We start from the raw sequence: 18,638 nt of genomic DNA on the forward strand, positions 1-18,638 counted from the left end.
CAGAGGTTTGTCAAGCAGTATGTGAAGCATGTGATGCTCTAGAAGAAGACAAATATGAATATATGTGGAGTTGCAGTGGCTTGATTAATATTGCATCAACATCTTGTTTAGCAAATAATATTCTTATGCTCCTTTTGTAATATTTTCAGGATAATAATTTCTCTATTGCAGACATATTTTTAGCACTAAAATTTGTATTAAAAGAGAGTTAGTACAGCCACAGGATAGAAATATGTCATCTGTGTAACATATTGCCCCAAAATAGCTTCTGACTGCCATTTACTTCAAAGCTGATAAATCAGACACAACAACTTCTTATTCCTGATTGTTCTAAAACATTTTAAATGTTGAATTCACTTGAGAAATTTATGGGAAAAATATTAAGGAAAATTTTGTTCTTCCAGAAGAGGAAGTGATTTTAAATGAGATGGTATTGCATCTGCTTACCTGACTAGACTCCTGCTCTACCATAAGTCTAATCCTATTTCAATACTTTATGTCAGTGTGATATTGCAATTTCTCTCCTGCTTTGTAGTTCATACAGCATCTAAATACATTATTATTAATGTATGCCCTCTTCTAGTATTTATTGTTATAGTCTTGGCCAGAAATAGATTATTGTACCTGAATTTATTGAATTCTCACAAAAATTAAAAAATATTATTAGTATTAAAAAATTCTACCTCATGAGCAGGAGTACACTACTGCTAAAGTCAGTTACATGAACATTTTTAGATAAACAGTAAATAGATCGGGAAACTGATTCAGCTCTCACACTTGGGGTTTTTTTCATTCAAACAGACATTATATGAGAAATAACCTCTACACTTGAAAATGTAGGAAAATCCCTAGACTTGTTTGAAGATTGAAAAGGAATAAAAATAGCTGTAAAAAAATATTTAAATAATAATTACTAGCATTTAGCAATTGACTGACTATTTAATGACGAAACTGAAAAGGCAGTGCTTTTTTATACATACATTTTGATAAATCTGTCATTTATTTATGGTTAGTGACCAATTTCAGGCACTTTTGAATGCAGAAAATATTCCATTAAGTTATAAATTCGTTAAAGTCCCTGTACATAAGATGACATAATACAAGAAATGTTTGAAACACTCCATAATTAAAGCTTCTAATGTGTAATAACCTGGCTGTGTGTTTGACAGTCTTTTACATATATTAAAGTTCAGAGCCCTACAAAGTGTTGTGTAAATAATAAATTAATTTCTAATGTCTTGGATTTTGTGTCATTCAGATAGAAAGGATCATGACTGCAACAAATTTATATTCTAATTCTTGAGTTCAGTGCCTTCCTGTTATTTTGAAGGCTGAAGGTCATAATGCATTTTCAGTGTCTATTAAATCATCAGGAATTTACTGAATTAACTATATACAGACATTATTTGTAGTGTTACAGACGTGTTATACATACTGGCAAAGTACAGAAAAATGGATCCTTGAGGTGTGATTTCTTTTGGGGCTCTCTTTTCTACAATGGTCTTAGGCCTATATGGTCAAAAGCTTTTTCTGCTTTGTGCATTTTAACACTTCTGGGGAGTACAGTTCACTCTGTAAATAGCAAAAGCTCATCTGATGGGATAGACCACAGGACCCATGGCAGAACAACGTCTGTTCTCTGTTTCTTGGTCAGTCAGCCTTAAGAGCAGCTTCAGTGGAGACCAAAGGTGCCAAGCCTCTCTGTTGAAACACACAGGAAAACTTCACTGGTTGCTCCCATTCATTGCCTGTTTGGGCAGCCAGGCAAAAGAAAGCTGAAGACTTCATTTGTGTTCTTGGGTTTTTTATCTTTTTTTTCCTCAAGGAAAATTGGCTGCAAAATAATCACTTTACAATTTAATGTGTTAATTCTTGGAAATTAACAGTTGAAAAACTTATAGCTTCCTACAGCAGGCTTTCTCTAAGGTGGGTTTGCACTTGCACTGATCAGCTTTTTTCCTCACCTTATTTTTCTGAAGCTTTCATTAGTGGGTCACCAATGCCTCATGATAATTGGAGGCAAATATGCAACATTTCTAATACTGCTGAATCTTCATTATCCCATTTCAAGATTTTAGGTCATCTTGTTGGAAGAGCTGAACAGATGAAAGTGACAAAACCCCAGACATATTATAGTGAAGTTACAGGCTTGAATGAGTGACTTGATGGGTGACATCAGCATTTATCTCCATTGTACTAGAAGACAGTGGTTCAAAAAGTCCTGCATCTGCCTACATGGTCACTGGATATTCCCGGACCACAGGAGTTTTTTAAGTCATAGGTAAATCAAGGAAAATGATCAGTCTGAACTTGAAGTATACAATATAATACATATTCTTTGCTCTGTTTATCTCTCTGAAGTAATAAGACCATTACACAAAACACTGTAATGTTTTAGTGAGTTTTAGGTTCATTGACTCAGTTTAGCAGCTGGGCAATAGCAGGGAGATACAGTATAGAGAAAAGGTTCGGATAAAATTCCTATTTGATAAGTAGTCATATATTTCTTCTTCTCAGCATTTTTTCTTCATTACACATTTTGATAGAAAGTTTCCGTGACACTTTCCTTTATAAACCATTATTTATATTGACAAGTGATGGAAAAAACTACTTGAAAAAAAGCTATGTAGTTTTATTTTAATATAAAATTTAAATTTGACTTTTTAATTACTCTGCACTGTTTACATGAATACACTCATTCAAAATACATGAGAACTCTAAAGAAGTGTTTTGAAAGCAAATGCGATATATGTATAACATATTTGTTCTAAAATATAATGATCTATTTATTCTAAAAGTTAATACACAATTCATCTGTTTTCTAAATCTTCAGTATACATAGGATGTATTTGTATGGTACAATCTTTTTCTTTATGCTTCTTATTAAATTAAAGCAGGCACTGGGAAAAATTAAAGTAGGGAATGGTCTTTATTGAAACACATATGATCCATTTTTCTTTTCTTTGAAATCTGAGTCTATCTGATTTCAATAAAAACATTCTGAACTATTATGGAATAGAGGCTACTCAATAAGGAATCAGATTGATTTTGAAAATCAGGAAATTTTAAGATAATGATCTTTGACCTAGATGTTGCTTTTTATTTCAGTCTTTCCAGTGTTTGAAAGCTCTTTTAAGTGCGGGAAGAAGTCTCCCTAATTTTTAGTGCATCTTCCTGGTACTGATACTGGAATTTGATTGTCTTCATCAATACCTGCTCTCTTTTGCACCTAGTTGAGAAGACTTAGTTGGTGATTTCTAAGGCAGAAGTGAATTGCTCCTTTAGGATATCCTTTGAGTTTTTGCATGGCTGTTTCATTCATAACTATGTACTTTCTTAAGAAAAGATCTTGTAAGGTCTTAAGTTAAAGATTCCTATCCCAGTTAAATGTCATAGGCATAGAATAAAAAAAGGTATAAACCTGCTTAAACTATTTTTACATGATATATATAAAGATCAAGGATTTATGAAATTAATATAATTAGACAAAATATATGTATTAACGTTGCTTTACATTGATTTTCTTGTATCATAAATATCAAGGGAATATTTTAAAGGGACTATAGTTAATTGTAAGTTACTTCATCTTTCATTAATATATATGCTCTTTATAGATATGCTTAATATATATATTTTTATATATATATACACACATTTTATATAAATAAATTAGATAATGGTAAGTTACTTAATAATAACTTAAAGTATTTGAATGTATAAATGTGTAAGACAAAAGTTTAATAATGGTTTGAGAAGATCTTTCCTTATCAGTTGAGATTGAAATTAAGTGCAAACACCCTAAAATAAACTTAAAAGCCAGTAAATAAAGATTAGAAATAAATACTGATTATTAATTGCAAGAGAAAATTTAAAACAGGAGAGTTTACCAATTCATTATTATTTCTTAACCTTTATGGATACTTCATTCTTATTACAAAAAATAAGAAAATCATAATAGCAAACCATAATAATTTTGATCATATTATGCTTTGAAAATATCTTAAACTATCTAGTTCTCTTAAGATCCTTAAATGTATCTTCTATAAATAAGAAGGAAAATTAAAGACATTCAGAAATATTTATTCTCTTTTACTTACCACAAGAACCAAAGAATTGATTAACAATGTTGAAGGGTGACACACCACAAAACTTAAGGAAAAATCTTTTCCATTCCAAAGAAGTTACTCTACAGTTACTTCCACAGATCACTGCACAGACAAGAGACATAGCAATTTTTATGTAAAAATGATAGTCAGCGTTAACTATTATACTGAAAGAGGTGTAAAATCTCTTCTTTCAGGAAATAAGCTAACATTTAGGTACAGGCTCGAGGGCAAAACAATCATGTGGGGAAAGCATTGTCCCATATGTCCCTATCACTTGCTAATCTCTTTACATCTTCATTGGAAGCATTTGGCACAAGACCAGCAAGATCTCCTGAGAACCATTTCAGACTCCAGAGCAAAGAATATGTTTAGGCTGTTATAGCCCTTTTATGACATCGTTTTCACTCTTCTACCCTCAAATAAAATCTTTGTGTAATGGAATGTATCAAAATAACTCCTGTCTTCTACCTTATTCAGTGCTATCTGTCTTTTGCCTTTTAAAGCCAAAAGGATGTCGTTGTCATCATGAGTTAGATCCAGGCAGATCCTGTATACTGTAGTGGTTTCTAGTATATGGGCATGCAACCCCCACTAGAAAGATTTTCAAGGTTGTTGAAAAATATCAGACTTGCAGAGATTATTAAATTTCTCATATTTCTGGAAAAATCAGGAAGTTGAGAAGCTGATTTTAAGGAAAAAATAGCTCTATATTTGTCTGATTTTTTTCCTAACATGGCATTGAATTGAGAGTCAGAGCCTCAAATCACAAATTTCTTTTTGATACATTTACTTGTTACAGGAGGCTACATATGAAGAATGTTTACATAAACTCAAAAAATTGTTTAAGAAAGTATGGTGAAAACTTACACTGACATTACTAAATACAAGGGTGACACTTCTGATTGTGATCCCTTACTATAAGTTTGCTATGACTTGGGAAAGAAGACTACAACCCTTTTTCTCTTTCTTTTCATTTGCTACAAAACAACTTGGTCTTTTTTTTATATTGCTTTGATATAAACTTGCCATTTCTTCTGGTGCAGTATTTTTGTTTTCTGCATAAAAAATGTAAGGAAAACTACACTAACTTCATTATGGAAAGCTGACCTGCAAGGCTTTTAAGTTGAATAAATGAAACTAAATTAACTGGTAATTTGCTGATTTTAACAAACATTTTGTGAAAAGTGTGTGTCATCAAAAAGATTAAAGGAGATAAAGCACAGGAAAGATAAATCATGTAGTAAAGTTAGGAAAGGAAAATGGAAGCTAATGAAATTTTGAAATTACAACTTGAGGTTGACTTTTGATGTATGTTCAGTTTTTCTCTCAATGCAAATTTTTAATTCAGTTCAAAGGAAATAAGACTTAGGACTGTTCCATTTTTAAATTTCAAGTACACCACTGATCACGCTAAGTTGCCTTTTAAAAATCCATAATTTTGACTGCCACATAAAGAATGACATTTAGCCAGAGTATGCCTTTCTGTGAATGTTTGGAATACTCTCTTCTTCCTGTCTTTGAAATCCTGTAGAATGATACTAGTGTGATAACAAGCCATCCATACAGTGATTCAGCAGTTCAAGGATTGTCTCTTCCTCTGTCAGAATCTGTATATCAAAGATCATGAGATAATTGCATGTACCAGCAGCATGGAGCATTCAGCCTCACTGGTCACAAAATCTTTCCTTGCTTGTGACTGAATATTAGCAAGCAGACATGGCATTCAGCACTCTGCAGAGCAGAAACTTTAGTGGACATCCATAGAAAATTAATGAAAGAATAAACCTGCTTCCAAAAAGAAGAAAGGAAAGTGTGATCTTCTGTTGAAAAACTTTAAAAACTTAACTATGGATTCTTAGCTGGACAGCTACAAATTGTTCACAATAGTTCAAAGCCTTGCTTTACTTGTGTCCTTGCTAAAGGAGAAAAGGGTCTCAATTAGGTGCTGAAAAGGTATAGAAAAGGATCATTAGGGTCCACAAGAGAGATAATTTTTTTCTGTATCGCCTCTAAAATTATCATCAGAAAGTGCACAGAGTAATCAAAAATATGCTGCCTCTTCTCTTTATTAAGGTAGTAGTATTCATTCCAATATGTCTTTCTTTCATTTTTTGCAAGCTGGTATGTTTCTGATTAAATTTATGCAGTGGGTCAAATTGTGGACAGCTCATAACACTGTAGTTAGGCTTCCTTTAAGAGAGATACTGAAAGACACAAATAACTATTTTTTTAAATATTGTTAATATTAGTATATGTAGAAGCATGCTCTTTCAACTGACATTAACAAAATGAAAATTTTCCATGTGGTGAACTTCCCTTATGAAAGAAATGGTTTTGTGGAAGGCTTGCTAAAACTGATAATAGCTTTCTGATGGTGCCTTTTTAAGAGTCAATGGATGCTTAAAATGAATAAAATAAACATGTGACAGGAAAGGAAAACTGTAAAAGGGTATGTAAATTTGTTTTAAGCTCTTACTTAAGTATTAGTTTCCTGGCTTTTTTTATGGTGATAACTATTGCCCCCTTCTGATGTGAGTTAGAAATAGCCCTCATTTTTTCATCATGTAGCTCTCAAACTTTGTTTAAGAAAACGTGTTCTGGCTTCTCCCTTTCTATTCTGCACATGTAAAGATGAAATAACTTTCATCAAAAGTTAGACCACTATATATTCAGAAAGGTTCCACTGGAAATGTGGGCTTTCACTGCTGCAGATATCTTTATTCCCTTTATAACATCTTAGAAAAAATGCACTGTGCTTTTGTTGGGTGCCCAAGTATTTTATTTTCCATCTAGCAAGAAAATGTGATCTTCTCATTAGGTTGTAATTAGCAAGAGATCACGTGCAAAAAGAGACATCTATGAGATTAGTATTAACCAAGTATCACCTTAAATATTTAATTTTTAGGAAAGCGTAAATAAAGCTCTGTCTTGTATTACAACAGAACCAATACTTTTTCCCTATATCTGATATAGTACATTTTAGTCTGATTGCTGATACCAACCTGGAGGCCCAACATAGCAGTGCTCAAAGCCATGACAATATTTGCAGAAACTGGTACCCTCCTTAAAGGCAGCAAGGTGGAGTTACATGTCATTGCATTCCAGCTCCAGTGTGTTTTGAGGCACATGCAAGAGCGAGCAGAGGACAGGGTGGGATGCTACTTATGCAAATCTGGTTCATGTTCTCTGGAACCAGAAGTATGAGTATAGCTGCAGTTTGAGTAAGGCTGTAGTCAAAGAGAGTGGGTGCAGATTTAATTCAACAGATGTTTAAGTAAATATCAAAGATATAATAGTATTAGAAGTATTTGTAAAAGATGGCAGGCTGTGAGAGGTGCATTTAATATCGTCCTAAAATTAGTACTTGATTTATCAATTCAGTGTGTGCAGAAGAAGTCAGGAATTGCCCCACTCCAGAACGTGAAAACTGTGGCTTTGGCATTTTTTCAACATGTGTAACTTATTCAAGCAACAGAAGGAAAGATTTGTGTCACTGCCTTGTCCTGTTTCCACTCTGCAAGAATCATAAAGCAAGTAGGAAGGTCTGGTCAGGTACTGCCTCAGAACAGAGAAACATGTTCAGCTCCCATGCCTACTGTTCAGCTGTCAGTTCCTGCAGCTTTTGATCAACCTGTGTCAAGGCCCAGAACATCTGTTATAATTTGAACAAATAATGAAGTTAAAAATGGAATAGCAGGTTAATCTTTTCAGTTCCTCAGTCTTAGATGTGTCTTTGTTTCTGTCATTCCATCACTTTCAGTTTTCTTGGCATCATGGCAAGATGACAGCTCTCTGTGATGGCATTGGCATGTTCATTCTCTTTATGACAGTTGTTAACAAAATACAGACTATTAGAAAAAGATAGTTTAATTTTGCAGACTTTTGGTTTTTTACCCTGTTTTCCACTCCACTTCCCTAATCACACACAGAATTACCTCTGAAGTTTTGAGCAATGTTAAGGTCACCAGAATGGTCATTATCCCATCACAGCTGCCAGTTGTAGATATTGGCTATGTTAATTACATTTCAGGCACACAGAGCCATCCCAGCTCAATCAATTTATTAAGATCCTGTGACAAAGTGTGCTCCGTTGCCATGCAGTGCTGTAAGAGAGTGGTTTGCAAACCCTGAAGGTGAGTCTGCAAGCAAGATGAGAGCAAGGGTCCCAGCAGCTTTGTTCAAGAAACGTCCCTTTAATCAGTGTCACAGAGAGCAGAAGCAGGTGAGTCAATATGCCAAGAGGCTGCCTGGAGAACCCTGTGACATCATGGCTCCGTCTCTGACTAGAAGTCTTTACAACTGCTTTACACAGCTTTCTGTATCTCTGCATGATGAGCATTTGCAGGCTGCTGCACTAAATTTACCAGAATTGCTTTTCTGAGTGGAACAGATTCTCACTAGGTGTCAAATCCCATTACATTAAATTACACCCAGTCTAAAATGCCTTTCCTCCTCACTTGGCCATCCCAAATTTTTAATTTTATCTACATTTACCTTTTTTCTTGCACTGAAGACCTTTGGTTTGGTAAAAACCAGGCTTACTTGTCTGGTTGCCAACAACAAGGGTATGGTTTTGTTTGTCCCAATAATTAGTCTTCTTAGCTTGGTCTGTTCAGGGAGGGGATTTGGAACCATTGAAGCATGATGGAAATTAATTATTTTAATAGTTTATTTTTAGTCAAATATAACATTATTATTAAATGTTAGAACAATATTATATGGAGGGCCAATGTGAAAAATAACGTTGAATTTGAAGTTGTTCTTATCCTGTTTTCTTTGAGTCAAGAGAATGCAGATTAAATTTCTATAGTAATTATGTGGCTGTTGGTTTTATTTTAATTTGGGGTGGGGTTTTTTTTTTGGGGGGGGGCTGTTTTTTTGTTTGATTGGGTTGGGAAGTTTTATTCTTGTTTGTTTCCTGTAAATGAATGAGATAAAATGTGGTTATACCTGCAAATGGCTTCAAAAAGATTTCCTAAGCTGTAGCCTGTTATTTCAGATCTTCCATCACTCTGCTGTTAGGGGTTTTCTCCTCTTTTTTTTTCAAATGAATTTAATAAACATGAAGAAAAGCAAACTGATTGAAGTTATTCGCCACATTACCTAAATTTAGAGAATGCAATTAACTATGGCATACACATCAACACATTTAATTCTGTAAAACACTTATCTTAGGTAGAAATATTGCCATTACTAATTAAAAAAACAATCTGCAGGAAATAACTAATAAGAATAAAATGAACAAGCAAATTGTATTAAAAAGTTGAAGGAAGGCTGCAGAACAGAATTAGAGGTAGGAAAAAAGGGGATTCTAACCTTAAGAATCATTATCAGTGATGCTTCTGTTTTATTTTCCATGGCATGAGTTGGTATGTAGTTGATTCAATACAATCTGCTTATCAGAAAATATTAGAAATTTACAATTCTGCCTCCTCTGCTGGAAATAAATTTTTTTTTTGCATTTCATATCATGCAATATATTCATCTAATGTTCAAGTAAAACTTTTAAATCTCTGCTACCATATGTGAAATGTGCTGCTTTTCAGACCCAGGACCTCAACTGTTTCTCACACATTTGGTTTTTTCATTCATATAGACTAGAGCATTCAGCTGCAGTGCAAGTTACACCAATTCTAAGCCTGTCTTTGCCATTTGTCTGCTGTGTGAGACAGAGATGACCACCTCTCCTCTCTATTTCTGGTTTCATTGAAAAGCTCCAGAAAATCACCAGACTTTTCCAATGAAGGTACAGAGAACTATTTTTGCAGAGTACATCACACTTGCCATACATAACATTGACTTGCACTGACCGTGCCTCCAGAGCGGATTTTCTTCTCCATATAAGGTTTCCTCTGCTCCCTGCCTCTACACAACTTCATCTTATCACTTTAACTTATGAACTCTTTGGAACAAATGGGCATATAATTTTACAAAGCCTGATAACCTGGACAATCACCAGACTCTAAGAAAAACTTGTTTGCTCCCATTCACCTACATTTCATACCAAATTGCTGATGCATAGTTTTGTTGAAGTGGTTCCATTCTTAGTCACTTATAAATTTGTTGCACTTTACATGGTATGATATTGAGAAAATTTCAGAAGAAAAACAAGTTTATGTGTTTCAAAAACACTGACACTGTTGTGTTGCCCATATCAAAATCTTTTACTGCCTCTTTTTTTTTTTTTTTAAATTTTACACCCAAAAATTTTGTTCTCAAGACTTTTGTAGATCCCTGGGTTCTTCACCTCCAAAAATACTCTGTATCTTGTTGTGCTCCATCTACTCCCTTGATTTTTGTTATTTTCATCAATGTAAAGTAATCCTGCAACACCTTCACTTACAAATAAATTTTAGAAACAAGTATATAATTGCAATTTATAATCAATAGTTCCTTTAATAGTTTGAATGGTTTTTGGTTTTATTTTTCACTTATTTCCATGACTTGTGAAACTTAATTTGCAGGTACAGAATGGGACACCCTGGCATCAGATTTTTCTAACATTGGCAGCTGGAAATCATAGATAAAAGACATATGAAAAAGAAAGGTGCTTTGCTAGTATCCTCTGTCAACCTGCTTGTTAGGATAAATATTGTATGAAAGCTTTATGCTCTATGTTCATGCAATAAAATACACTGTCATAGCAGCAATGTAAAGGGAGGCATTATGACTGGGTCTTGATCCTGGTACTTTCTATGTTTTGAGTGATCAAAGGTCATGTTCTACAATAAACAGTACTGAAATGTTAGAATTACTTTGGGTAATGCTAATTGCAGTATTTTAGGGTGCTGACATTTAATGTATTTATAATTAGTTTCATAGTTGTCATTATGTGGAGACAAACTGTTCTTTTTAGCAATCATGACTTGAGTGTCTTAAATGTTATGTTTGCCTGAAAAAAAAATTGAACTTTTTCTGATATTTTGCTGCTCTCAGTGTGGGGAGAATCAAGGCCAAGTGTACAAAATTTTATTTTATAAATTTATTTAAATACAGTACCTCTAATCCTGAAAATTCTTTTGAGACATCAAACACTACTAAAAGAAATAGGAGTTGAGCGATATGCTTCAAGTTGTTTAGATGTCGGCGGCACTTGAAAGTTTCTCCTTCCTCTTTTAAATGAAGTACTGGATTTTGCTGCTACTTTGATCACAACAAGAAGCAGGTATGATATTTAAATCCTGTTGTTTGGATATTTATATCTGTTTATAATCTTGGCACATTCTTTATAACTGCAGGGTCAGGATGCCTGTTAAATGTTCTGATGCTGAGATGCTTTGGTCTGTTCTATGGCAAGAACCATGAAACATCATACAAATTATTTTTACTGACAAAGCACAAGTTGCAGCACTCACATTGTAAAAGTGAATTCCTTCAGCCTGTGAATGTCAGTGGCTACTTTCAAGGGCACAAATTATCTTCTGGGAAATCTGAGTAATTTATATGACAGATTAAATTGTGATGTGGGTTCAGTTAGGTGCTGCTTATTCAAGAAAAAGTCAGAACAAATATTAGCATATCCATGAGACTATCAGAATAGTAAACTATATAGTTACTATAGTTCATATAAGAAATAAGAAATATTGTAAGATAGTTGGTGGCTAGGACTAAAATCTGGTAATACTGTGATAGGCACTGTAATCTAGTTTGAAATAGTGCCCTAATTTGACATTTCAGCAATACCTTCCCAATACACTGGGAAACCGTACAGGTTGCTTACATGTCAATTGGGAGCTCCTAGCCTCAGCAAAGAGACATTAATCCTTCCTTGTCCATACATCATGTGTTAATGTGCTTTCCACATCTGAAAAGGTAGGTGAAGTTTTTTGTACTACTAAAAAAAAAAAAAATTAAACTATATATAGAACCATTATCTAAACTGCATTTTCCACTTTATGGTGTTTTTGTTGAAAACTTCCTTTTATTCTCCATTTTTAATTTTGTCTTTTCTCATTTTCTCATACCAGAGGTACTTCATTTCTGGTACATTCATTGTCTTCATCTTAGGGTCTTTTATGTTCTGTTGCTTTGTTTTTTGCTTTTTGAGGGAGGAAGGGGGTTGGTTTTGCTTTATTTCTTTTTTCCAAATGAAATTCACTGCAATTCATTGCTGCACAGTAGAATAATAAGGAGGGGTACTGCCACATTGCCATTGGTGACGGAATACTTGATGTGGAATTGCTTGCTACAGGTTTAGGCTCATTAGTTTTTTCTAATAAAGTCTTGAAATGAAAAATTTATAAGTGAATACTAATTTTTTCAAAATCTGACCATTGTTACAACAGAGTTCATGTTAACGTATTCCAAGATCCCTGATCCTAGCTGAAGGTCTGGGCCATGGATCTTCGGAACAGTCTTTATTTTCTTTATCTTTATTTTCTTTATCTTTCTTTATAGTTTTCCATTTAGCAGATATGGGTGTCTACTCACTGAATCCATGTTATTACAAGAAGAATTCTTTCCTTTTCCTGCCGTGTAACATAATATTACCACTTCAAGATCTCGGTCCACTCCTCTGAGGATGCTTTGTATACACTCTGTGTGCAGACTCGAGGTATAGATATATAATCTGTTGCTTGTGTTTGCTGGGCAAAAGAAAACAGTAATTGGTATAAACAACCTCTGTTTACCCTTAGCTCTTTGTTGCTTGCAGTCCTGAAAGAGAAGAGCAATGCATGGAGGTGAAGCACTGTAGTACAGAGGAATAGTCAATCTGCCCCTTTAAATAAACTTACTTCTGCCAATACATAAACTCAAGAGAGTTAGAAGGGGACTTGAGGTCATCTACTGAACTCCCGTGCTTCAGGGTTGCATCTCCCACTGCAAGGAGTTACTCTAAGGAGACGGCTCATTTATCTTTTTCCTAAATACCTCCTGGTGACAGAGTGCACACTGCTCCTAACCTACACAGGTTTTCGCTAATTCCTAACCTGAAGATCCCAAGTGGAAATTAAGGTCCTTGCAAATTCTCCCATTCACCTGGATTACAAGCAGCAGGTTGTCCTTACAAATTTTTCCCTTTATGAAAAATAAATATTTAAAATTTAACTTTGAGTGTCTAGGGGAAAAAGTACAGCAAATTCCCAAAAGTACGTCTTCTCACAATAGTTTACTTCAAAAGGGAAACTTCTTTCATTATTTCTTTTGCATGATTGTTCTTCTAATGAAGTCCTGCAAAGCAACCCAAAAGGGGAAAGTGCAAGTAATTGCTTTTGTAATTGTAACTATGATACAAATGTTGGTGTCCCATGTCCCAAAACAGTCCCATGTTCAATGAGCACTTTGAGAGAGATTCCTTCAATATGTTTAACAGAAAATTGTCTTGATCTTACATATGCTGATGTGCTTGCTGCACATAGCATTAAGAAAGTTAGAACACATTGTACCTTGACCAGGAAATAACAACTAATGGAATATTTATTATATTCAACTAAACAAATGGTTTCGTGGAGCCAGTAGTGACATAAATGTCTCTGCCATGTTATGTCTTTAAGTACTGCATGTCCTAGAGTCTCTTAATTCCTTACAGTAGTTAATATGATGAGATCCTCATTACACATAATGACTAGTAAAAAGAATCTGGATGGTATCACTTTAATCAAGTTTATATCTAGAGAGCTCTTATTTTCCTGCTATACTTAGGGTTTTGGTTTTTTTCCTGTTGAACATTTGGACAGCCTTTCAGAGGACATTGTAAAAGATTAGACTGTAAGATACTAACTAGTGAAGAGGTGTCAAATACATGAACATTTTGGACAATATTAAGTATATTAAATAGCTATGTTTATTATGAATTATAGAACTGTGTATTTCCATGAAAGAACAGCAAAGGAAAGAAGAAAAGACCCAACTAAATTCCTGTCTGTTGAGCACCAGATGTAGCTAGTCAGAGAAGGAGCTGGTGTTCTTTTCAGTTGTTACAAAGGCTGCAATGAAACAATACAGTTTCATCTGGAACTGGCTAGCTCATTATATGACTCAAATGTAATTACACATTGCATCCCGAACTTAAACAGCACAAAATAATCTTGGATTATTTGACAGATTTAAGAATGAAGGTTTTTGTGAGGTTTCTGAGCTCCTAAAGGAGGTAGTCCCATAGCTACATTTATAAGGGAACTTTTTTCCTCAGGTAGCTAGAACTGTAAATCAGAGCATGCTCAAGCTGTAGATTATTTAATGAAAACTCCAAATCGACTTCATCTTTTAGGATTAGCCCAGTTTTGAGTATGTTGTTTGATATATTCAGTGGGGGATTCTCAGCTCTTGCAACACCAACATTTTTAATATTTCAAGAAAATGTTTATGCTTATAGAAGCAAAACCAATTTGAGCATGTTCCAAGGTGCCAGAACCCTCAAATGGCAGTTAAACAATATTTCAAAGAGCAGGAGCAGATTATTACCAAGATCGTCAAAGGAAAACTTCCATTAAAGTAACAGTAGACTGTTAAAGTATGCATGCAAGCATACTTTAGCTTACCATGGAGTTTCTGCTCCATTCTGTTTCCTCATGTAATATCTTTTTACTTGCCTGATAGTCTGTCTTTTATTACATTTCATTCAAGTAAAATTTTCATTGCCTTCAGTGAATTCACAGGGTAAAGACAGCAGATTTTACATTCAAATGTTAGACCTGAAAAGTAATTGCAAAACAATTGCACGTGAGGCTGATTCTTACATATGCTTTCAGAACAAATCCTGTGGAAATTTTAGGACATTGATATATATTAATTTTAGAATATCAAAATTAATTTTTGCTTCTTCTTGGGGGGGAGGAAGGGGATTTTTTTTCCATGGTATGCATTTTAAATCTATTTAGGATTTATCACATTTCTGTTGTTACACACTTAATTTTAAACGCACAAAGAATTTCTGGCACAAAGTAATACTTTTATTCTTCACTAAGAAAGAAACAGCTCACAACAGTCTTCATCAGTAATGACGCCACTGAAAATTGCTGCTGTATAAACCTGGCAATAACCTGTTCTCACCACAGATCTACTTAATGGCTTCTGCATTTATAACAGACACAACAGATGATTAGTGCTTGGTGCACTGAGCAGCAATCTTTGGGAATTACTTAAATAACTTTTGTGTAATACCTTAGGCCATAATTATAAAGGTTTATGTAACTCGCAAATGATGCAAATCATGTTTTCTGCAAATATTTAACAAAACACCAGCAGAATAAACTGTGTTTCTGAACAACTATAAACTGTTCTTCATTTATTTGGGGCATTCCATAACTTAAGCTAATTATGGTTGTTAGCTGTAGATAAACACATTACTAAAATACCCTTTAGTGCCTTCAAAAGAAGAAATATGAAAGTTCTACAGTTATTAAATTGCTCATGAAAAAAAGATTGAGAAAATATGTCTCTTTCAAAACTTGGAACAGAAGAGATGCCCCCAGCACCTGTAAATCGTCATTTCCAAATTTCTATTTTTAACAAGGCAATTATCTGTTTGTAGCCATAGAATTATTATGAATCCATATTGACACCTTGAGGATAGTTTGGTCAAATGCAGTGAGCAGCTTTCCATATTTATTCATCTTGGAATATATTAGTCCTATTAGCTAACTAATAATTAAGCACTGGGCACTGTTTCTGTTTGAAGCTCTTGTAGTAGTTCTGTATTTTATGAAGGGGTTGTATCTAACAATAAATTTTGTAGATATTAAAAAAAAAACAAAAATAGGTGGGAGTTGATACCTATAAAATATTGGTCTTGCCAAAACTCTTTAACATCACATTTCTTTTCAATTACTTAACTTTAGATGGGAAAAAATCCTACTAGAGCAATCTACCCTAACCACTGAACTCCTAAGGTTAAATGTAAGGATTTCAAACTTAAAGAGGGAATACTAAGGTTAGATAGATGGAAGAAATTTTTTATTGTGAAGGTGGAAGAGGTTGCCCAGAGAGGCTGTGGATATCCCATCCCTGACAGTGTTGAAGGCCAGGCTGGATGTGTTACTGAGCAGCCTGATCTAGTGAGAGGTGAATGTATATAAGATAATATTGCAATATTTATTTTTCATATCAGATTCTGAAATTCCTTTGCCAAGAAACTTTTTGGTCTATGGAACTGCAGAATCTGTTGCAACATGCAGAGATGCGCCATAGGTGTCTAAGTGGCTTATAGGTCATTTGCAGAGAATACGGAATTAGCTGTCAAAAGCTCGGTCAAAAAGAATGTTATCAGTAGATAAGGACAAGAGAAAGGAAACCATTTTGCTTTTGATAATGATAAGAAACATGAAGCAGTACACTGAAGAACAATAGGAGCTGAGACCAAGATCCCCCATTACACTTTTTTACTTTCTATTTTTCTTTCTCTTTTTCTCTTCTTTTCCTTTTCCTTTTTATTTACATCTTCTTTTGTTTCCCACACTCCAGTTTTCATTGCCTTTTTTTGTTTGTATCTTCAAATAATTCATTTAGCTATCAAAACTATTCAAACCTCAAGTCTTCTGTTTCAAATAAGATAGAGTATGAGCCATTCACTTAAGAAGTAGACTTGATTATCCTTGTGGGTCCCTTCTAACTACGAAAATTCTATGATTCTCTAGTAATTTGAGCCATATTAGTTAATCTAATGTCTAGAATAAAGAGCTCCTTACATAAATTATGTAAAATCATGAGATTAGTATTAGGGTTATTTTTATTAAACAAAGAGAAACAATCAGTGCTCTGCCACTTAGTATAGCCAAAAAACAGGGTTTTTTGCATTCTTCAGAAATTTCTAAAAATAATATTTCTAATTTCTAATTTCTAAAATACTCTAAAAATTTTAATCTCAAGTATCAATGTTTCTTTGAGCCGCATTGTCCTCTGGCTATTGTTGATTAGGATATGCTTCTCATTTGCTTGACAATGAAACTGGATAGTAGTATTGAAGTCTTGAGGAGGGACAGAGGGGTTGAGCCAACACCCATCGGAGGTTGTATCTTGTCTAATCCCATGCTGCATGGATTCTCTGCTGGTGCCCTAAGGAGGGCTGATCCCTGACTTGCGTGATTTAGCAGGGAGAGGGACAAATGTCTGTCATGCAGAACTAAGAGGACCCTCACAGGGAAGAAAGTGTATCTGAAGTGTCTCATTTATTTGTTTTGTTTGTGTTTTTTAATAAAATAAACATATTGATTTATTTAGTAGCTTATTCCTTTATTCAAATATCAGACAAAAACTTGATCTGAGTATCTGAATATATTTATGCTCTGTGAAATAGGTTTCATATATGCGTACCATGCACAAATATGTCAAATTATGGCTTCAGTATTAAGTTGGAGTAAAACTTTGGCAATAGACCTTTTCCTGTGTTGGTAATATAGAATCAGCTATATATCAGGTTAAACATTGAAATCAAAACCTCTTTTAATGAACTTCAAAAAATTAAAATACGTGTCATCTTAGGTCTACCAAGTGTTAAGTAGAAGACACTGATCAGCATTTTCTTAAGCAGCTCAAATCTTTGCCTGAATTCCTTCCATAGATTGGAAGAAACTCTACTGATGTGGAGCTGTGAAAAATGCATCTATAGGGTGCATTGTTCAAAAAAAAATCAGAGACAACCTACAAAAATAAATTCAAATATTTTCCAGCAGGGATTTGTGAATTAGAATTTTTTAGGATAGGTATGATACATATTTGTAAAGATAAATGAATCAATACCATTTTTCTCTATACAGTTACACACACAACTAAGAGCAAAGCATCTGCCTCTCTAGGGATGCTATTGTAAGAGATGGTCCGAAGATCCCTCATCTGCCTCACAATCATCACCAAGGACAGAGACTGAACACAGGAGTCCTGGCCTGGCTAAGGTGGGATGTCTGCCAAGTGTTGCCTGCAGGTGTGCCCACTGGGAACTGGTACACATTCCTGAAACTAGTGCAGGTCACAAAGGACTGTACCCTTCTTGCTGCCCAGGCGGGAAGGACTGCACTGAAGCGAAAAGGAGTGACCTGTCCTGTACGCCTGTCCTGTCCACCTGTCCTGTACCTGTTTCCCAAAGCAACGGGCCTCATAACAATGGCTGTAGACCTCCTCACCTCTTGGGGAAAGGAGGGAGATGTGGAGATACAACTAGAAAGCAGAAGTGAGAGCACTGCTAAACTCATGTCAGCTAACGCTGCTAGGCTGCAAACCATGGCAGGCAGTACTGCCTCCGAAAGGCATGCTTGGTATGTACCTGTGATAGTGCTAGCTTCTAGTTTTGCAATGTTATTATGAAACATAGATATGGTCTTGGCCAGCTCCCCCTCACTTCTGAAAAAGACTATAAAGGAACTTTCTGAAATAACTGAGACGAGATCTCCCCACGGAAAGAAGACAAATCTATTGGCAGAAGACCACAAGGACTTCGTCTTATCTGTTGCTAGCTATTACCTACCCCTGTTCTTCCTCTCTACCCTTTTACTTTGTTTTCTTTATCTCTCTCTCTCTTTTTCTCCTCTATCGCATTATTGTGTTGTGGGCACTTAATAAAGGTGCACTGTTTTGATTAAAACTGAAATCCATTGTGTC

The sequence above is a fragment of the Corvus cornix genome, chromosome 2 (genome assembly GCF_000738735.6).
Source record: "Corvus cornix cornix isolate S_Up_H32 chromosome 2, ASM73873v5, whole genome shotgun sequence".
NCBI classification, from domain to species: domain Eukaryota; kingdom Metazoa; phylum Chordata; class Aves; order Passeriformes; family Corvidae; genus Corvus; species Corvus cornix.